Source organism: Heterodontus francisci, unplaced genomic scaffold, assembly GCF_036365525.1.
Source record: "Heterodontus francisci isolate sHetFra1 unplaced genomic scaffold, sHetFra1.hap1 HAP1_SCAFFOLD_51_2, whole genome shotgun sequence".
Classification (NCBI taxonomy): domain Eukaryota; kingdom Metazoa; phylum Chordata; class Chondrichthyes; order Heterodontiformes; family Heterodontidae; genus Heterodontus; species Heterodontus francisci.
The window spans coordinates 588,806-612,239 of NW_027141369.1; the positions used below are offsets into that span (position 1 = coordinate 588,806).

General features: G+C 45.0%; 1 non-coding gene across 1 annotated transcript; it reads right to left on the reverse strand.

Annotated features, from left to right (window-relative positions):
- Nucleotides 1–14,783: 14,783 nt before the first annotated feature.
- trnai-aau (transfer RNA isoleucine (anticodon AAU)) lies at nucleotides 14,784–14,857 on the reverse strand. The gene has a single exon. It is a non-coding gene; the product is annotated as a tRNA-Ile (tRNA).
- Between the last annotated feature and the right edge of the window lie 8,577 nt (nucleotides 14,858–23,434).

A 23,434-nucleotide genomic window follows, 5' to 3' on the forward strand; every position in this document is an offset into this window, starting at 1 on the left:
CATGTACCTATCCGAGAGACGCTTAAATGTCCTTAATGTATCTGCTTCTAATCCCACCGCTGGCAGTGCATTCCACGCACCCACCACTCTCTTGTGTGAAGAACCTACCTCTGACATCTCCCCGAAACCTTCCTCCATCACCTTAAAATTATGCCCCCTGGTGATAGCTCTTTCCACCCTGGGAAAAAGTCTCTGGCTATCCACTCTATCTATTCCTCTCATCATCTTGTACCCCTCTATCAAGTCACCTCTCATCCTTCTTCGTTCCAATGGGAAAAGCCCCAGCTCCCTCAATCTTTGTTCGTAAGACATGCCCTCCAGTCCAGTCAGCATCCTGGTAAATCTCCTCTGCACCCTCTCGAAAGCTTCCACATCCTTCCTATAATGAGACGACCAGAACTGAACACAATATTGCAAGTGTGGTCTAACCAGGGCTTTATAGAGCTGCAGCATAACCTCGCGGCTCTTAAACTCAATCCCCCTGTTAATGAAAGCCAACACACCATACGCCTTCTTAACAACCCTATCAACTTGGGTGGCAACTTTGAGCGATCTATGGACATGGACCCCAAGACCCCACACTACCAAGAATCCTGTCTTTTAGCCTGTATTCTGCATTCAAATTCGACCTTCCAAAATGAATCACTTCACACTTTTCCAGGTTGAACTCCATCTGCCACTTCTCAGCCCAGCTCTGCATCCTGTCAATGTCCTGTTGCAACCTACAACAGCCTTCCACACTATCCACAACTCCAGCAACCTTCGTGTCATCGGCAAACTTGCTAACCCAGACTTCCACTTCCTCATCCAAGTCATTTATAAAAATCACAAAGAGCAGAAGTCCCAGAACAGATCCCTGCGGAACACCACTGGTCACCGAGCTCCAGGCTGAATACTTTCCATCTACTACCACCCTCTGTCTTCTATGGGCCAGCCAATTCTGTATCCAGACAGCCAACTTTCCCTGAATCCCATGCCTCCTTACTTTCTGAATGAGCCTACCATGGGGAGCCTTATCAAACTCCTTGCTGAAATCCATATACACCACATCCACTGCTCTTCCTTCATCGATGTGTTTTGTCACATCTTCAAAGAATTCAATAAGGCTTGTGAGGCATGACCTGCCCCTCACAAAGCCATGCTGACTGTCTCTAATCAAACTATGCTTTTCCAACTAATCATAAATCCTGTCTCTCAGAATCCTCTCCAATAATTTGCCCACTACTGACATAAGACTGACTGGTCTGTAATTCCCAGGGTATCCCTATTCCCTTTCTTGAACAAGGGAAAAACATTTGCCACCCTCCAATCATCTGGTACTACTCCAGTGGACAGTGAGGACGCAAAGATCATCGCCAAAGGCGCGGCAATCTTTTCCCTCGCTCCCCGTAATATCCTTGGGTATATCCCGTCTGGCCCCAGGGACTTATCTGTCCTCATGTCTTTCAAAATTTCCAGCACATCCTCCCTCTTAACATCAACCTGTTTGAGCATATCAGCCTGTTTCACGCTGTCCTCACAAACGACCAGGTCCCTCTCACTAGTGAATACTGAAGCAAAGTATTCATTTAGGAACCCCCCTACCTCCTCCGACTCCAGGTACAAGTTCCCTCCACTATCCCTGATCGGCCCTACCCTCACTCTGGCCATCCTCTTGTTCCTCACATAAGTGTAGAACGCATTGGGATTTTCCTTAATCCTACCCGCCAAGACTTTTTCATGTCCCCTTCTAGCTCTCCTAAGTCCATTCTTCAGTTCCTTCCTGGCTACCTTGTAACCCTCTAGAGCCCTGTCTGATCCTTGCTTCCTCAACCTTAAGTAAGCTTCCTTCTTCCTCTTGACTAGCTGTTCCACATTTCTTGTCATCCAAGGTTCCTTCACTCTACCATCCCTTCCTTGCCTCATCGGGACAAACCTATCCAGCAGTCGCAGCAAGTGCTTCCTAAACAACCTCCACATTTCTGTCGTGCATTTCCCTGAAAACATCTGTTCCTAATTTATGCACCCCAGTTCCAGCGCAAAGAGTTGTCCACCACCGAATGTTGCAGACTGGCACATTCCAAGGTCCAGGACTACGTGCTGAGGGACGCACTAAAGCTTGGGGCAGCCGCAGCAAAGGCTCAATGGTGAAAGACCACAGTGTAAGGTTCCCCCACCAAGCTGGACTGAAGGGCTGGATCAATGGGAAACCCCTCGAACTGTATCGTTAATATTCTCAATTGATGCAAAAGTAAAACTGTAATTGACATGACAATTGTGAAACGGAAGGGTTGGGAAGAAACTCATGACAGTATTGAATGAAACTGATCTCCCTTGCATTGTTTGCATTTTTTGGTGCTGTTTGGAAACTGTTTGGCAATGTAATTTTTACAGATTTTTATGAATAAAGTATATTTTGGAAATAAAAACAAAAAAATCTACATATTGAGTCAGGAAACCTTCCTGGACACACCTGACAAAAACTGCTCCATCCAAACTATTTGCACGAAGGAGGTTCCAATCAATATTAGGGAAGTTGAAGTCACCCATGACAACAACCCTGTTACTTCTGCACCTTTCCAAAATCTGCCTCCCAATCTGTTCCTCCGTGTCTCTGTTGCTATTGGGGGGTCTATAGAAAACTCCCAATAAAGTGACTGCTCCTTTCCTGTTTCTGACTTCCACCCATAATGACTCAGCAGACAAACCCTCCTCGATGACCTACCTTTCTGCAGCTGTGATACTATCCCTGATTAACAATGCAACTCCCCCACTTCTTTTACCTCCCTCCCTATTCCTTTTGAAACATCAAAACCCCGGAACATCCAACATCCATTCCTGCCCCTGTGATCTCCAAGTGTCCGTAATGGCCACAACATCGTAGCTAGAAGTACTGATCCATGCTCTAAGTTCATCACCCTTATTCCTGACACTTCTTGCATTAAAATAGACACACTTCAACCCATCATACTGGCTGAAACGTTGCCCTGTCAACTGTCTAACCTTCCTCACAGACTCTCTGCACTCGGTATCTGCCTGTTCAACAGCTACCCCATCCACTGATCCATAGCTCCGGGTCCCATCCCCCTGCCAAACTAGTTTAAACCCTCCCGAAGAGATCCAGCAAACCTCCCGCCCAGGATATTGGTGCCCCTCCAGTTCAGATGCAACCCGTCCTTCTTGTACAGGTCCCACCTTCCCCAGAAGGTATCCCAATGATCCACATAACTGAAGCCCTCCCTCCTACACCAGCTCTGTAGCCACGTGTTCAGCTGCACTCGCTCTCTGTTTCTAGCCTCACTAGCACGTGGCACCGGTATCAATCCTGAGATTACTACTCTGCTCGTCCTGCCTTATAGCTTCCAATCTAACTCCCTATATTCGCTTTTCAGGTCCTCATCCCTTTTCCCAGCTATGTCATTGGTACCGATATGTACCACGACTTCTGGCTGCTCCCCTCCCCCTTAAGAATCCTGTAGACTCGATCTGAGACATCCCTGACCCTGGCACCCAGGAGGCAACATACCATCCGGGAGTCTCGTTCGCGACCACAGAATCTCCTGTCTGTTCCTCTAACCATTGAATCTCCTATCACATTCTCTCTCCTATTCTCCTCCCTTCCCTTCTGAGCCGCAGAGCCAGGCTCAGTGCCAGAGACCTGGCCGCTGTGGCTTTCCCCTGGTAGGTACCCCCCCCCCAACCGTATCCAAAACGGTATACTTATTATTGAGGGGAACGGCCAAAGCTGATCCCTGCACTGTGTGCCTATAACCTTTTCCTCTCCTGACGGTCACCCAGCTACCTTTATCCTGTGACTTCGGTGTCAGTACTTCCCTATAACTGCTCTCTATCATCCCCTCTGCCTCTCGCATGATCCGAAGTTCATCCAGCTCCAGCTCCAGTTCCCTAACGTGGTCTGTGAGGAGCTGGAGTTGGGTGCACTTCTCACAGGTGAAGTCAGCAGGGACACAAGTGGTGACCCTTACCTCCCACATCCTGCAAGAGGAGCATGCAACTGCCCTAGCTTCCATCCCCTCTGCTCGAAATTGACAACAGAGAATAAAAAAATATAAAGGAAAACCTTACCTTACCAAACCCTCCACACAAGAGTCCTTTTTTTTGGTTGGAGGAGGAGGATGGGTGGGAGACACTACACATGTAGTGTTTCGGGTTTAGCCACTGCCCGAATATATAAGTTCACTTACCCAGCAGTCCCCGTGTCCGTGTCCACCGAATCGCCAGGTAAGTACTTTATAGTGAAACGTACCTTCCCGGCTGCCCCCTGGCTCGCACTATCACTGCTACTGCTGATCAAAGGTGTTGCTGTAATAAAAACAGAAAATGCTGGAAATGCTCAGTAGGTCTGGCAGCATCTGTGCAGAGAGAAACAGTTGACAGTTCAGGTCTGTTTCCTTAGCTCACATTAACTTTGTTTCTTTCTCCACAGATGCTGCCAGACCTGCTGACTATTTCAAGCATTTTCTGTTTATATTTCAGATTTCCAGCATCTGCAGTATTTTGCTTTTGTACGTGTGTTGCTATGTCTGGGACTGTTTGAGTGCAATGCTATTGCTTTATAAACAGCGTTGAAACAAACATTTATCTCGCTAACACACAGCACTAATACACAGCTGGATATAAACAGCAGCCTGCAGCAGAGGGTGCAGTGGAAGTTTATTAACACAAATAATTCACCAACACTATATTTACTGCTATCCACAATCACACCACGCTTCATCTTAACACATTTTATTCTTTATTTACATCAACTTCTTGCTTCCAATAAACACTTCAATTTGGAACACAGCTTCCAAATCACCTTTATTCACAAACCCGAACACAAGCTGCAAATGCTGCAAACACACACCAGCCCAGACTTTCCCCTTTCTGTCAACCCATTCCTGCATCACTGCCTCTCCACCAACAGTTGCTGCTAGAATCATACAATCATAGAATGGCTAAAGCACAGAAGGAGGCCATTCGGCCTGACGAACCCATGCTGGCTCTCTGCTCAAGCAACTCACCTCGTCTCACTCTCTTCTCGAAAGAATAATTCGGGACAAAATTAATAGCCCCATGGACAAATGTGGGTTAATTCAAGAAAGCCAGCATGGATTTCTTAAGGGAAAGTTATGTTTAACTGTCCTGCTGGAGTTTTTTGATGAGGCAACAGAGAGGGATGATGAGGGCAATGCTGTTGATGTGGTCTACATGGACTTTCAAAAGGTCTGACAGCATCTGAAAGGCCACTGAGCTGAACCATTAACTCTCTTTCTCTCTCCACAGATGCTGCCAGACCTGCGGAGTATTTCCAGCACTTTCTGTTTATATTTCAGATTTCTAGCATCTGCAGTATTTTGCTTTTATTCACTTTCAAAAGGAGTTTGATACAATGAAACACAACAGACTTGTGAGCAAAGTTATAACTCATGGAATAAAAGGGACATTAGTAACATGGATATGGAATTGGCTGAGTGACAGGAAACAAAGAGTAGTGATCAATGGATGTTCTTCGGGCGAGAGGAAGGTTTGTAGTGGAGTTCCCCAGGAGTCAGTGTTGGGACCCTTGCCTTTCCTGATATATATTAATGACCTAGACCTTGGTGTACAGGGCAGAATTTCAAAGTTTATGGATGATACGAAAAATGGAAGCATTGTGAACTGTAAGGATGATAGTGTAGAACTTCAAAAGGACATAGACAAGTTGGTGGAATGGGAGGACAGATGACAGGTGAAGTTCAATGCAGAGAAATGTGAATTGATTCATTTTGGTAGGAAGAACATGGAGTGACAATATAGAATAAAGGGTACAATTCTAAAGGGGGTGCAGGAGCAGAGGGACCTGGGGGTATAAGTCATTGATTGAGAGAGCGGTTAATAAAGCATACAGCATCCTCGGCTTTAGTAATAGAGGCATAGAGTACAAGAACAAGGAGGTCTTTTTTTTTAGAATATTACAGCGCAGTACAGGCCCTTCGGCCCTCGATGTTGCGCCGATCATCTGACCCACACTATTCCATTTACATCCATATGTCTATCCAATGACCACTTAAATGCCCTTAAAGTTGGCGAGTCTACTACTGTTGCAGGCAGGGCGTTCCACGCCCCTACTACTCTCTGCGTAAAGAAACTACCTCTGACATCTGTCCTATATCTTTCACCCCTCAACTTAAAGCTATGTCCCCTCGTGTTTGCCATCCTCATCCGAGGAAAAAGACCCTCACTATCCACCCTATCTAACCCTCTTATTATCTTGTATGTCTCTATTAAGTCACCTCTCCTCCTCCTTCTCTCTAACGAAAACAACCCCAAGTCCCTCAGCCTTTCCTCGTAAGACCTTCCTTCCATACCAGGCAACATCCCAGTAAATCTCCTCTGCACCCTTTCCAAAGCTTCCACATCCTTCCTATAATGCGGTGACCAGAACTGCACGCAATACTCTAGGTGCGGCCTCACCAGAGTTTTGTACAGCTGCATCATGACCTCGTGGCTCCGAAACTCGATCCCCTTACTAATAAAAGCTAACACACCATATGCCTTCTTAACAGCCCTATTAACCTGGGTAGCAACTTTCAGGGATTTATGTACCTGGATACCAAGATCTCTCTGCTCATCTACACTTCCAAGAATCTTCCCATTAGCCCAGTACTCTGCATTGCTGTTACTCCTTCCAAAGTGAATCACTTCACACTTCTCCGCATTAAACTCCATTTGCCATCTCTCAGCCCAGCTCTGCAGCCTATCTATGTCCCTCTGTACCCTACAACACCCTTCGACACTATCCACAACTCCACCGACCTTCGTGTCATCCGCAAATTTATTAACCCACCCTTCTACACCCTCATCCAGGTCGTTTATAAAAATGACAAACAGCAGTGGCCCCAAAACAGAACCTTGCGGTACACCACTAGAAACTAAACTCCAGGATGAACATTTGCCATCAACCACCACCCTCTGTCTTTTTTCAGCTAGCCAATTTCTGATCCAAAGCTCTAAATCACCTTCAACTCCATACTTCCGTATTTTCTGCAATAGCCTACCGTGGGGAACCTTATCAAACGCCTTACTGAAATCCATATACACCACATCCACGGCTTTACCCTTATCCACCTGTTTGGTCACTTTCTCGAAAAACTCAATAAGGTTTGTGAGGCACGACCTACCTTTCACAAAACCGTGCTGACTATCGCAAATGAACTTATTCTTTTCAAGATGATTATAAATCCTGTCTCTTATAACCTTTTCCAACATTTTACTCACAACCGAAGTAAGGCTCACAGGTCTATAATTACCAGGGCTGTCTCTACTCCCCTTCTTGAACAAGGGGACAACATTTGCTATCCTCCAGTCCTCCGGCACTACTCCCGTCGACAATGACGACATAAAGATCAACAACAACGGCTCTGCAATCTCCTCCCTGGCTTCCCAGAGAATCCTAGGATAAATCCCATCTGGCCCAGGGGACTTATCTATTTTCACTCTTTCCAAAATTGCTAACACCTCCTCCTTGTGAATCTCAAACCCATCTAGCCTAGTAGGCTGCATCTCAGTAATCTCCTCGGCAACATTTTCTTTTTCTACTGTAAATACTGACGAAAAATATTCATTTAACGCTTCCCCTATCTCCTCTGATTCCGCACACAACTTCCCACTACTATCCTTGATTGGCCCTGTTCTAACTCTTATCATTCGTATATTCCTGATATACCTAAAGAAAGCCTTCGGGTTTTCTTTCATCCTATCCGCCAATGACTTCTCGTGTCCTCTCCTTGCTCTTCTTAGCCCTCCCTTTAGATCCTTCCTGGCTAGCTTGTAACTCTCAAGCGCCCTAACTGAGCCTTCACGTCTCATCCGAACATAAGCCGCCCTCTTCCTCTTGACAAGAGCTTCAACTTCTTGAGTAAACCACGGCTCCCTCGCTCGACAACTTCCTCCCTGCCTGACAGGTACATACTTATCAAGGACACGCATTAGCTGCTCCTTGAATAAGCCCCACATTTCGTTTGTGCCCATCCCCTGCAGTTTCCTTCCCCATCCTACACATCCTAAATCTTGCCTAATCGCGTCATAATTTCCTTTCCCCCAGCTATAATTCTTGCCCTGCGGTATATACCTGTCCCTGCCCATCGCTAAGGTAAACCTAACTGAATTGTGATCACTATCGCCAAAGTGCTCACCTACATCTAAATCTAACACCTGGCCGGGTTCATTACCCAGTACCAAATCCAATGTGGCATCGCCCCTGGTTGGCCTGTCTACATACTGTGTCAGAATGAACTTGTATAAGACACTAGACTCAGCTGAAGTACTGAGTCCAGTTCTGGGTGCCACACCTTAGGAAAGATGTGAAGGCATTGGAGAAATTATGGAAGAGGTTCATGAGAATGGTTCAAGGGATGAGGAACTTCAGTTTTGAAGATAGATTGGAGAAGTTAGGACTGTTTTCCTTGGAGAAAAGAAGGTTAAGAGGAGATTTCATAGTGGTATTCAAAATGATGAGGGGTGTGGACAGAGTGGATCGGGAGAAACTGTTCCCACTTGTGAAAGGATCGAGAACGGGAGGGCACAGATTTAAAGTCATTGGTAAAAGAAGCAAAAGCGACATGAGGAAAAACTTTTTCACACAGCGTGTGGTTAAAGTATGAACTGCCTGAGAATGTGATGGAGGCAGGTTCAATTGAAGCATTCAAAGGGGAATTAGACTGTTATCTGAAAATAATGTGCAGGATTATGGGGAGAAGACGGGGAAGTGACATGAGGTGAATTGCTCATTTGGAGAGTCAGTGCAGAGACGATGGGCCAAATGGCCTCCTTCTGTGTAGTAACAATTCTGTGATTCTGTGATTCCAATATTCAAGTCATTTCTATATATGGTGGTCCTGACACTGACCCTTGTGGACATCACTGTTCACCATCTTCCATTCTGAAAAACAACCAAATACCACAACTCGCTTTTCTTGATATTTCATCCATTTTTAAATCGACGCAGATACTGACCCTCCTATTCCAGGAGCCTCAGTTTTGTTACCCAGCCTTTTATGTGGTAGTTTGTCAAACGCTTTCTTAAAATCCATATAGACAACATCCATTGCTTTCCCTTCATCAACCTTTTCTGTTACTTCATCAAAAAATCAGTTATATTAGTGAAGAACTGGAAAGGTGCTGAACCTCTCAGTTTTTGGTCTACCCAAACCAAGTTTAAGGCCTGAATAATGAACCGATTGCCTCATTAGTTCTGTGAATAATACAATGATTTAATAGACAAAGTTTTGAAACATTCCTGCCCATAAATCTTGGTAACAGAGACTGTGTGGATCTCCTGACTCAGAATGTTTAATGGATACAGTCCTCAGATCCGACAAGGAACCCCTGAACATCCACAGTAAAGACAGTGTGGATGAGGAAATGTAAGAGCCGGGAGCTGAAACTCAGGGACGGCCAAGCTCTCCTGTCATTGAGCTTGTGTGTCTGCTCTGCTCGCCGCACTTCCGGCTCTACTTTGTTTCCAATGAAAAGATGAAAAGGGCCGTTCGGTTTTCCTCTCACTGACAGCGTGTTTCACTCGGGTTAATATAACCCGGGACTTTTGCTGCTGAAATGAATTCTGCAAGGCCCCAGCAAACACACCGGCTCCCTCCTTTCCCCCCTCTTTCTATCGGATTGTTTTACCAGGAGGGGCTCAATAATAACAAACCCCCTGCAGGGAATGACCGCAAATTGAGCATCTAAATGGGGCAAGTGGGCAGCTTTCTGGGTTCTAGGTTCCCCCTACCCCGCCCCTCCCTCCCTCCAGTCCAAGCCCCTCTTCACGTTCTTTGGGACTTTGATGAGGGTGAAATGGGGAAAGTTCCCATTGATGTTTGAATGCTGAATTGCTGCAAAGATCTGCGCACGCGCGATGTAGCCCCGCCCCCAGTGCGTCGTCACAATGAGGAGTGGAGCGCATGCACAGCCTTACCCCAACCCAGTCTGTGAGGCCATTGACTCATTCAGGGGAAGATGCTTTAAATCAGCTGCTAATGGAGACTTCCCGGGCCCGGGGGAAGGGAACAAACAGCATCTGCTTCCAGCAGCCACTGCTTTGCGAGCGTGTCCGCAGATGTGCTCAGAGATTAGCATTGAGTGGTGGGAAGTTGAGGGGGAGTCGGGGAGTGTTTGTAACAGACACTGTGGAGCAGGAGCTGCTCCCGGAACATGGAGTGAGCCGGGGACACGGGGAAGGGAGAGTTCATTCTCGGACAGTGTCTGTACAGGCTCAGGGAGACACAATGGGAAGAAATCACTATTGAAAATCACTGACAATTTCACCACCCAAAGGAGAGGGAATTTTCCTGCTTTAGTTCCAGTCTCTCACTGTTTGTTGGATTGTGAACAGTGGGGGGAAAATAGCCGCAAAATAACGATGTGGACAGTGAGACAAAGAGCATTTATTGCAGACACCAGGTGAGAAGTGTGAAAGGCACATTTTAAATAGTGGCTGCTTGTTTTCTGTTGAAATAGAAATGTGACTGTGTAAAGGTCACTGCTTTATCGGACAGTCCCAGTCATTGAGCAGTGCAGGACCTGTGTTGTTTCTGAATGTCACAAACTTGTTGTAAAACCACTGCAAACACCTGGTAAACAGAAGCTGAATGCTGCAGTACTGCAGTGGAGTCAGACACTGACACTGTTTGTGTTCCTGGTTTTCATTTCGCGATTGTTCATAATGATTATTATTGGGACGATTACATTGATCGCTTTTGTATCTTCTACCTCACCAGTTCTTTCATTCCTGCAGGAAAATACATGAAGGAACCTGACTGGATGTGGTGATTCTTGGACACAAGGAAAAATGCAGTGATCTCGTTCCAACGCACAGTCGGTGCAGGATCTCTCCCAAAGCACAGAGATACTGCCAGTTCATCAGTTCCACTGGAGCAAACAAAATAAGTAGTCAGACAGACACTGATCCCAAAGTCAAGAGAGACACATTTTCAATCCAACAGTCAAACAACAGCAGGAGAGAAAGATGTTGTTTCTATTTCACTCCAATTCAGTACAGCTGACAGGTTGATACATCAATCACAGTCCAAAAACAAACTCACTATCAGATCTAAATAAACTCTGTCACCATGGTGACATTTTAAATATAAAATCTGAAATAGAACAGACAACATTTACAGAATTGAAAGGTACAGAATGAATGCAAGGAGGCTTCAAGGGGATTTGGACAGGTTAAATGAATGGGCAAGAACATGGCAGATGGAATATAATGTGAATAAGTGTGAAGTTCTCCACTTTGGTAGAATAAACAGAAAGACAGAGTATTTCTTAAATGGTGAGAGGCTGGGAAGTGTCGATGTCCAAAGGCACCTGGGTGTCCTTGTTCATGAGACACTAAAAGCTCGTATGCAGGTGCAGCAAGCAATTAGGAAGGCAAATGGTATGTTGGCTTCATTGAAAGCGTATTTGAGTACATGAGTAAAGATGTATGAAGTCGAGATGAGACCGCACCTGGAGTATTCTGTACAATTTTGGTTTCCTTATCTAAGGAAGGATAGACTTGTCACAGAGGGAGTGCAACAGAGATTCACCGGTCTCATCCCCTCGGATGGTGGGATTGTCTTATGATGAGAGACTGCAGAAACTGGGCCTAAATTCTCTAGAGTTTTGAAGAATGAGAAGTGATCTCATTGAAACAGGCAAAGTTCTTACAGGGTGTCACAGGGTAGATATGGAAAGGATGTTTCCTCTGTCTTGTGAGTCCAGAACAAGGGGACACAGTCTCAGAATAAGGGCAGACTGAGATGAGCAGGAATTTCTTTACTCAGAGGGTGAGAAATCTGTGGAATTCTTTATCCCAAAGGGCTGTGGAAGATCAATCATTGAACATATTCAAGACATAAATCGATAGATTTCTAAATACTAACAAGATCAAGGGATATGGAGATGGCAGAGAAAAATGGCGTGGAGGTGGATGATCAGTCACGATCTGTTTGAATGTTGGAGCAGGCTCGATGGGCTGAATGGCCTAATGCCCCTATTTCCTATGATCCTATGAATCCCAATAATGTACATCAGAACGTTAGACCAAGTTATGCATTACATACCAGTTCAAAAATCCCACAGAGATTAAGACTGAAAGATACAGTATCAAGCCATTACTACAAAATGAAGGACTTGGAGCTTGCAGACCAGCCCATGTATAAGATTGAAAGTTATATTTTCATTCACAATCGTTTTCACAGAGCTGAATATTGAATACCAATCCACAACTTGCACAGGATTACCAAATAAAACCGACAACTGTAAAATACAGTTAATCCATATTTTAAATTAAACACAAGGCAAACAAATATTGATACATTAAGAGAGCGGGAAACAGTGAGAGCAGAGTGGAGCATAAAGAGCCCAGGAGAGAGAGGGAGCAAGAGTTCACTCGGAGAGCAGGGAACAGCGAGAGCAGGCGTCAAAAAAGGCAAAGGAATACACAATTAATGGGAGAACACTGAATGGTGTAGAGGAAGTGAGGGACGTTGGAGTGAATGTCCACAGATCCCTGAAGTAGCAGTACAGGTCAATAAGGTGGTTCAGCAGGTCCTTTCCTTTATTAACTGAGGTATAGAGTATAAGGGAGACCTGGGTGTCCATGTCAATAAGTCACTGACAGCTAACATGCAGGTGCAGCAAGCAATTAGGAAGGCTAATAGTATGTTAGCCTTTATCGCAAGAGGATTTGAGTACAGGAGTAGTGAATTCTTGCTTCAATTGTATAGAACCTTGGTTAGACTGCACTTGGTGTACTCTGTGCAGTTTTGGTCCCCTTGCCTTAGGAAGGATATTATTGCCATAGATAGAGTGCAAAGAAGGTTCATCAGACTTGTTCCTGGGATGGTGCGACTGTCCTATGTAGAGAGATTGGGGAAACTGGGGGTCTATTATGTAGAGTTTTGAAGAATGAGAGGTGATCTCATTGAAGCCTACAAAATATTTAAAGGACAGTCAGGGTAGATGCAGCTAAGATGTTTCCCCTGGTGGGGGAGTCGAGAACCAGGGGACGCAATTTCAAAATAAGGGGCAAGCCACTTAGGACAGAGATGAGGAGAAATGTTGTTCCTCAGAGGGTTGTGAATCTTTGGAATTCTGTACCCCAGAGGGCTGTGGAAGCTCAGTCATTGAGTATGTTTAAAGCAGAGATTGATAGATTTCTAAATACAAATGACATAAGGGAATATGAGGAAAGTGTGGGGAAAAGGGCATTGAAGTGGATGATCAGCCATGATCATATTGAATGGTGGGGCAGGCTCGATGGGCTGAATGGCCGACTCCTGCTCCTATGTTCCTATGTTCCTAACTCCACATTATCGATGAGACACAGCCTCAGGCCGACTTGTCGGGTGTTGCAAACAGATAACACTGCTTCTGATCTTCACCAGAACAGAGAGTGAGATGTAAAATTGATCATCAAACAGACTGTGAGAGAATACAACAGAATAAAACACATGGAAAGACACTGTGGAATAACAAATAGATTTGATTGGAATGTTGAATTATGATTGGAATGGATAAAACAGCAGATTAAATTGGGACAGAAAAGAGAAACTGATAGGAAGAAGGAAGAAAAGAAAGGATGGATCTGTTCACTTTTTTTCAGTTTTTTCACTGGTCCATCAAAGCTGGATTAAAAAAAGATGCAAAAAACAGAGAGTTTCACCAAAAAGGGAGATTAAATGCTGCCGAAACCTTGGATCGAAGGATGCCCCAACAGATCACCTGTTTAACTGTCTCCTCACTGGGGGATTTCAATCAATGAGCAATATTATTCTCTCCTTTTCTTTTGTTAAATGAAACCACTACTGTCACTTGGAGTTAATATCCCTGTGTTCCAACTCCTGAATAATAAAATTGTGAGTTTCGTGATATTTTCTGGACACATTTCCTGCTGAAAGAACTAAGAACTCTTTTCTAATTTACACAATACGAAAGACACACTCATCAAGCCTCCGAAACTAGCATCCTTGGTGCTGCTCTCTCCTCCCAAACCTCATCTCATGTGATTGTTACATCATCACTCTGATTGTGGGAGGGGTTAATCCCACTGTCTTCAGCATTAACCCTTTACATCCTCATACTGCACTGTCTGTCCAAAAAAATCAGTGGAGGGAACTTGAATTATCAAAACAGCAACAGCTGCCAGTTGAAAATCAACTCAACCCATCAGAGAGAGACTGTCAGAGAACTTCCTGCATCCAGTCCTGACCCCGTCACATTAAGCAGCTGCTCACCCAGACCCCACTCTCATCAACACTGAACATTTTTACTGAGACCCTTCAAATACTGTTTATAAAAGGCCACAAAGATCAAAGTTCACACAGTTGTATTAAATACAACAAAGTTTAATATCTTCTCACCGTTTCTCGGTAACCACATGAGACATAGGTTTTCTTATTTGGTTCCTTTGATTTTTCTTGTTCCTGACTGACAAATATTCCCAACCTCAGATAAACCCTCCCACTTGCGTCATGTCCCAGTCTCGGTAAAAAGCAACACATAATGACACAAACACTCTCCTTCAGTGAGATTAATATCAAGCTGTTTTCCAGGTTGAATGTAACTGTGAACAAATTTATGTCAAAGAAGTTACCTTTGATGTTTCAGCACTGAAATTCTGGACAAGGAGGAACAGCCATTCCAAACTCATATCCTTCACAAAGGCTGTTTTTTTATGTGATTGAACTTCATCAAGTATTTTGAATTAAAGTTCACAAGACACAGATGTCAATATTGATAATGAAACTTTTCAAGCATGTTGTGACTGTGAAATAAGGTTCTGCCGCGAGTTGAACCCAGGATCTCCTGTTTATTAGACAGGTGCTTTAACCAACTAAGCTACAGAGCCAGATCACAAATGCATGTGCAATTGAAATCAGAGGAAGGCCTTGTAGATAGTGGGCAGGCTTTGGCGAGTCAAGAGCTGAGTTCGTCACGGCAGTGTTCCCAGCCTCTGACTCGCTCTTGTAGTTGTAGCTGTAGTTGTAATTGTAATAGGCAACCGTCTGTCTCGGAAGACGATGGGCGACACCCGGGGTGTACGTCACTTCTGTGTGAAACATCGTTTGTTGTGGCTGTAGAGGATGACTCGTGAGTGACAATCCCTTCCGCAGCTGGTACAGATGAATATCATTGGCCCGAGGTCGACTGATAATTTTTCCTTCCTCTGAGCTCTCTTTCCCACCATCTGGTCATTTCTTTTGTCCTCTGCTTTTCCCATGGTCTTCCTGAATGCCTTTCTCCAGGAATTCCAGTCAGCAGGAAGGACTTCCCATGCATCGGCTCCAATCCCAGTCAGCTTGAGATCTCGCTTTGCAGATGTCCTTGTATCACAGACGTAGGTGACCTGTTGGTCTCGTGCTGATAGCAAGCTCACCAAAGAGCGTGTCTTTGGCAAAGCGACCGTCATCCATTCAGTACACATGACCCAGTCAACAGAGTCACTGCTGACTCAAGAGGGCAAACATGCTGCGGATCCCTGCACGCTGGTGTACTTCTGCATTCGGCACTCTGTCCTGCCAGGAAACGCCCAATATCCATCTGAGACAGCGGAGGTGGAAGCTGTTCAGCTGTTTTTCTTGGCTTGCATAAGTTGTTGATGCTTCTCTACTATAAAGGAGGGTGCTGAGAACACAAGCCTGTTACACGTGTGGTTTTGTATTTTCGATCAGTTTGCTGTCGGTTCACACTCGTCTTCTCAACTTAGACATGACAGCTGCAGCATTGACAATCCTGGTGCTGATTTCAGTATCAAGGGACAGATTGCTGGTGATTGTTGATCCAAGGTATGTGAAGCTGTTGACAACCTCCAAAGTGAGCCTGTCGATGTTGATGGAAGGTGGAGTCTCTACGTCCTCGCCCATAACTTTGATCTTCCTGATGCTGATCGTCAGTCCAAACTCCTTGCAGGCCAGGGAGAACCGATATACAAGCTGCTGTTAATGAACTTCATTATGGGATGTCAGCACAGCGTCATCAGCAAACAGCAACTCACAGACCAAGAACTGACTCATTTTGGTCTTGGCCCGCGGTCTTGCCAAGATGAACAGCTTGTCATCAGCTCTGTTATGCAGGTGGACACCCCCATCTGAGTCACTGAAAGTTTAAAATAGCAGCATGGAGAAGAATATGCCAATTGTAAAGGATGTGAGCTGTGAGGAGGTTACAAGGAGGCTTCCAGGGGACTTGGACAGGATAAGTGAATGAAATGACAGATGGAATATAATGTGAATAAGTGTGAAGTTATTCACTTTGGTAGAATAAACAGAAAGCCAGAATATTTCTTAAATGGTGAGAGGTTGGGAAGTGTTGATGTCCAAAGGGACCTGGGTGTCCTTGTTCATGAGACACTAAAAGCTCGCATGCAGGTGCAACAATCAATTAGGAAGGCAAATGGTATGTTGGCCTTAACACGAGGGGTCATGAGTACAGGAATAAAGGTGTCTTGCTGCAATTGTATAGAGCCTTGGTGAGATCGTGCTGGAGTATTGTGTACAGTTTTGGATTCCTTATCTAAGGAAGGATATACTTGCTACAGAGGGAGTGCAACGGAGGGTCACCAGACTAATCCCTGGGATGGTGGGATTGTCTTCTGAGGAAACTGGGCTTGTATTCCTTAAAGTTTCAATTAAAAGGCCATTTAAAACTGAGATAGGGTGGAATTTCTTCACTCAGAGGGTGGTGAATCTTTGGAATTCTCTACCTCAGGGGTTTGTGAAAGTTCAATCATTGAGCATGTTCAGGACAGAAATTGATCGAAATCTTGATACTCATGAAATCAAGGGATATGGGGAGAGCGCGGGAAAGTGGTGTTGAGGTAGATGATCAGCAAGGATTTAATTGAATGACAGATCAGGCTCGACAGGTTAAACTGCCTCCTCCTACGTTCTGAAGAGAGTTGTCACCAGGACACAGCCCTGTTTTATCCCACTGCTGATCGTGAAAGTGTCTGATGTTGCTCCATTTCAACTGACGGAACTGTGCATGTTCTCGTGGAAAGAAGAGATGACGCCCAAGAGATCAGGAGGGCAGCCTAGTTTCCACAGCAGTTTGAAGAGTCTGTCTCTGCTAACAAGATCGAAGGCCTTGGTGATGTCTAGAAAGACAATGTAGAGTGGTCTGTACTGTTCACAGTACTTCTCCTGTAACTGCCGAAGTGAGAAAATCATGTCGACTGTCGATCTACCAGCTCTGAACCTGCACTGAGACTCAGGATAGATGTGTGATGTCAGGGTCTGCAATCTGGTCAGAGCAATGTGAGCAAAGACCTTCCCCACAATACTTAGCAAGCAGATGCCTCGCTAATTGCTGCAGTCACTGCGATTCCCCCTTATTGTTGTTCAAGGTGACAATGTTTGCATCACACATGTTTAGAGGCGCAGATCTCCCCTTCCAACAGAGACACAGAAGTTCATGGAGATGCTGCAGCAGAGCTGCTTTTCCACTTTTGATGATTCCAGGTGGAATACCATCATTTCCCAGGGCTTTACCACTGGCAAGACGGTCAATGGCCTTGTTGAGCTCCACTATGGTGGGGTCACTGTCCAACTCCTCCATGACAGGGAAGTCTGGAATGATGCTGAGAGCTACTTCAATGACAATGTTCTCCGTTATGTAGAGTTCAAGGTAATGCTCCACTCACCTTTCCATCTGCTTGTTAGGTTCAGTGATGATCGTCCCTGTCTTTGTCTTCAAAGGTGCTGATTTAGATACTGCTGGGCCCGTTGCTTTCATAATTTTTTTTAAATTCATTCATGTGACGTGGTCATCACTGGCTAAGCCAGCATTTATTGCCCATCCCTCATTTCCCTTGAGAATGTGGTGGTGAGCTGCCTTCTTGAACCGCTGCAGTCTGTGTGAGGTAGGTACACCCACAGTGCTGTTAGGAAGGGAGTTCCAGGATTTTGACCCAGCAACAGTGAAGGAAAGGTGATATCGTTCCAAGTCACGATAGTGTGTGGCTTGGAGGGGAACTTGCAGGTGGTGGTGTTCCCATGAATTTGCTGCCCTTGTCCTTCTAGTTGGTAGAGGTTGCGGGTATGGAAGGTGCTGTCAAAGGAACCTTGGTGTGTTGAATTCCTTCATATGTCCCTCTAGCATCCCCCAGATTCAGCGGCAGATTGTATGCTGTTGCAGAGTTTTAACCAGTATTGATTGGTGCAGTGCCGAGCAGTCTGCAGAGACTTGTTTCTGGCAGCTCTGAGAGCATCTAGAGTTTGTTTGCTGGGGACTTGTTTGTAGTTCATGAGGGCTCTCTTCTTAGTTACAGTAACTGACTCCATTTCAGTCCAATAAACCTCAAACCAGTCCGCATTCCTCCCATCTCTTTTCCCATACACAGCGAGTGCAGAGTTATAGATGGTGGCGTGCAGATGATTCCACTTTGACACCGCACTGAGGCCTTGGGTGTTTTCTGAAAGAGCCTGATCGAGGATGTTGAGGAACTCCTGGGTCCTTTCTGGGTCAGTGGTTCTGCTAGTGTTGATCCGAGAACGACCTTTCTTCTTGGATGGATGAAGCTTTCTTGGCTGAAGCCTGACCTTGTTACACACCAGGGAGTGGTCAGTGTCACAGTCAGCGCTGTGATAGCTGCGTGTGATGAGGATACTGCTGAGGGTGGTACGTCTAGTGATGATAAGGTCTAGCTGGTGCCAGTGGCGTGATCTCGGACGTCTCCAGGACACCTTGTGGCACAGCTTGACCTGGAAGTAGCTGTTCGTCACACAGAGTCCATGGTGACAGCATAGCTCCAGAAACCTCTGTCCATTTTTGTTCATCTTGCTAATCCCCTGGTGCCCTATGCTCATTGGCCAAGCTGTAGTCAGTACCCAAGCTTGCGTTGAAATCCCCGAGAAGATACAGTCCCTCGGTGCTGGGAATTCTACTGATGGCAGCGTCAAGTGTCTCAAAGAATTGATCCTTGACATCTGGGGTGGAGGTGAGTGTCGGGACATAGATGCACATGAGATTAACTGGGCCCTCGCTTGTTGACAAGTGAAGGATAAGAAGTCTCTCTGAGCCAACTGTGGGGGTTTCACTCATTGCAAGTAGCGTGTTTTTTGCTGTGAAACCCACGAGTTGCCTCTTGGGCTTTCCCCTGCCTGAAGAAGGTGTAGTGTTTCTCTTTGAGGGATCCACTTTGAATGAGTCTAGTTTCTTGCAGCACAGCAATGTCCACATTGAGCCTTGTGAGTTCCTTGTCAATCACAGCTGTCTTGTGTGTGTCATCAACCTGCAGAAGGTTGTCATTAAGGTCAGGACACATGGTCCTTACATTCCAGCTTGTGATGCGAAGCACTGGTGTCTTCTTTGTTGAGTTTGTCTTGCCTGGTGCATAGATTATCAATCCGCCAGTTGAGAGATATCTCTCTAAGCTGCAAGCACCCATTGAAGCAAGTAGGTCGTGGCAGGACAGCACCTAACTGACTGGGGGCTGCACAGCTTGGAGTAGGTGGTAGTTATCCAATGAGACGCGATGATCTCTCCCACTGTCAAAACCCCTGGTGCTCATACTCTACACCAATTGAGTGAGAGCTTATAATCGGTAACTGTTTCTTCCCATGTTTTGCTAATGTTTAACCACGAAGCTGGAGTGTCCTCTCCAGGGCACAGGCCTGGGCAAATAGTATGGAGACACTGAGCATCAGGACCCCCTCTCAGCATTGCTAGTATTGTCCAAAGGAAAGGAAAAAAACAGTACTGTTTGGGACCAGCTCTGCTGTAGGAGTTATTGGAAAACTACCTGATAAGTAACAGGTAACCGCCTACGGGACTCCACTCCGGATTTACTGTCCAGGTTTACTCCCTAAGCCTTCTTCTCTCTCAAGACACCCACAGGGAAGTGAGACTTTTTGCCCATAGATAGGGCTCTGTCCTTTGGCATCAGGATGGAACCACACGCCAGTGGGCCTGCATGACATGCACAAGGATATCACACACTGCCCCATCCCTGTGACAGCTCAGAGAGATACCCTGATGATAATACACCCCACAGGAAAATCACAAACCGCCCCCTCCCTTGGACAGCTCAGGGTCAGACACTGCACACACTGCAATAACAGTGACATTACTGTGTTAGTCCCTCCATTCTGAATCACCCTACTTTATGCTTTCCGTCTCTCAGCCAATTTTGTATCCACGCTGCCACTGCCTCTTTAATCCCATCTGCTCAAATTTTGTTCACAAGTCTATTTTATGGTACTTTTTCAAACACAATTTTGAAGTGCAGACACACACCATCAACCTCACCACCCTGGTCAACACTCTGTGAAACTTCATCAAAGAAATTAATTCATTAATTAATTCATACACAATCTTCTGTTAACCAATCTGTACTGGCTGTCATTTATTAGCCCATGTTCTACCAAGTGCCAGTTAATTTTCTCCTGGATAATTGTCTCTAAAAGTTTCCCCACCACTGACATTAGACGATCTGGTCTGTAGTTCCTGGGTTTATCTCTCTTTTTAAACTGGGCTGTAAAATTAGCAATCCTTGCAGACTTATCTTTCAGTTCTGGAAAGTCTATTGTGGACAATCTCTTTGGGCATGACTTTAACCAATTAAAGCAACAGGATACTTGATTAATAAGTCCAGTACTTTTATTGAGAGTAAAATAGTACTTAATAATTGGAAGTAAAATTATCTTGAACAAACTTGGGGAATATAACTTTACAGCTCCAGCAGGTGTGTGGACTGGTCGAACTTGGTCTCAGAGTGTCACGGTCCACTTTGTCCAGTCTAGATCCCTCATCAGGTGGAGAACTTGGTCGATGATCTGAGCCTTTACCCCTGAGATCTTCTCGTGTTCCTGCACACTGAAACCTGACAAAATCCCTACTTTTAACCCCTGGATGGCCATCACACCACCTTGTAAAATAATAATTGGTCTGAGCTGTTGCTAGGTACATTTAATTAATGATGTCTTCCACTAACAGTCACCTGTCCTCAGAATCTCAGATACGAGTACGATGGAGTGGTTTCACACTGTCTCCCAATCTGATCTGAAACAAGTTTCCTATTCATTAAATCGAGACTCTTGAAAATGCTGGAAATACTCAGCAGGCCTGACAGCATCTGTGGAGAGAGAAACAGAGTTAACGTTTCAGATCTGTGATCTTTCATCAGAACTGGGCTGAAATTGTCTGAGGGACTGAGATTGTGGAATCAATTTCAGGGTCAAAAACATTGTACTCTGTAAGGAAAGGAAGATGGTGATTATTAAGTATCGTGCAAGAATATAGATGCTTTTACATTATTTGAATCAACATTGATTTAAACTTTGTGCTCACGAAACCTATCTTTTGATCAAAATGACACTGATAACAATGGAAAAAGCAACACATGCAGTTCACGACCACAGGACTTTGTAAAGCCTTTTACAGCCAATGAAGGACTTTCCAAGTGTAGTCACTGTGCAGTACAATACAATACCCTACAATAAGGATATTTCACATTCGAGTCACGCAAGTCCCAGGCAATGACCTTCTGAAACAAGAGAGAATCTAACCATCTCCCCTTGACATTCAACAGCATTACGATTGCTGAATCCCCCACTATCAACATCCTGGGGGTTACCATTGACCAGAAACTGAACTGCAGTAGCCATATAAATATCATGGCTACAAGAGCAGGTCAGACACTAGGAATCCTGCGGCAAGTAACTCACCTCCTGACTCCCCAAAGCCTGTCCCCTATCTACAAGGCACAAGTCAGGAGTGTGATGCAATACTCTCCATTGCCTGGATGGGTGCAGCTCCAACAACACTTAAGAAGCTCAACGTCATCCAGGACAAAGCAGCCCACTTGATTGGCGCCTCATTCACTCTCTCTATCACCAACACACAGCGTGTACCATCCACAAGATGCACTGCAGCAACGCAGCAAGCCTCCTTCCACAGCACCTTCCAAACCCGTGACTTCTATCACCTAGAAGGACAAGGGCAGCAGATGCATGGGAACACCACCACCTGCAAGTTCCCCTCTGAGCCACACACCATCCTGGAATTGGAACTATATCACCGTTCCTTCACTGTGGCTGGGTCAAAATCCTGGAACTCCCTTCCTAACAACACCACATCGACTGTAGTGGTTCAAGAAGGCAGCTCACCACTACCTTCTCGAGGGAATTAGGGATGGGCAATAAATGCAATAAATAAAAATAAAATCAATAAAAAATTATAATATCCTGTAATCCCCAAAAGTAGAAAATACATATGAAAATGAAAATATAATAAAACACAGTCAGCATGGATTTCACAAAGAAAGTCTTGATTAACCTTATCTTTGAAGAATCAACAGCAAGAGTAATACAGCAGATGGAGAAGAGTTTAAGTTAATAAAGCCTCATCCTTTTAAGTGCTTGAACCAACAAATTGTGGTGTATAAATAAGCACACTAACTGACAGAGCTGGGTGTTGTTCTTTCTCGATTCCCCTAAAGCAGGCTGTCAATGAGTTAAATCTTCAGGTTGCTGCAACCAGAATAGCCATTGTCCACAATCAGTTATACTGTTCCAAATAAAGGGTGGAACGTTCATTGTGAATCTATAGAAACAGTCTGGTCCTGCACACTGCAGACACATCCACGTCATCACCAACCAGCTCTCCTATAATTGATGCAGTTATTTGACTTTTCCCCATTAGCTCCATGGAATTAATTTTGAAAGATTTTAAATTCCAAGAAGTTTTGTTAATATTCAGCCCTTGAGAAGAAATCATTCCCTGGCCACAGTGGAGAGAGCATTAATTATAAAACAGTAGACTACCAGGTAACACAGTGAAAGCTTATCAGCTAATCTAGAATTACTTAGTTTTCTTACTTTTGCTCTTGTTATTTGGTTTTTCATCCTTTTCAGTTCCTGACTCCGAATATTATTGTGATTAAATGTGAAAAGATGCACTGTGTCTCAGCCCCGGTATATTGGCTCTTTCTCTGTACAGTGCTGTATACACTCAGATACTGACAGTGTCTCTCCCTCCCTCAACTTTCCAGCCCTGACGGTGCAGAAAGCGCTGCTCAAAGTTACACATTCTGACTGTTTGCAGTTGATTAGTGAGAGATTATTAACGTATCCTTCTGCAGCGCTGCCTCGGTTAATAACAGCAGATCGAAGTCACATTTCAGATACAGAAACAGACGCATCAATTATTCACTCTTTCCCAGAGTGAGTGAGGCCGGGACAAGCAGCAACATTCCAGCCACACACTCTGCAATTACCCAGCACCAGCGGAAAGCAGTGAATACAGATTCAATCAGTGGGTTAATGTCCATTACAGGGATGCAAGATTCCACAGCCCAGGACAAACATCCCCATACACCGAGAACAAGCTCAGGAAAACCCGGGGGAGTTAATATCCCAATCACTGAGCATTCCAGCAACATTGAACAAGTTCCTGAACTGAGTGAACCTTTCAAAGTACAGAAGTG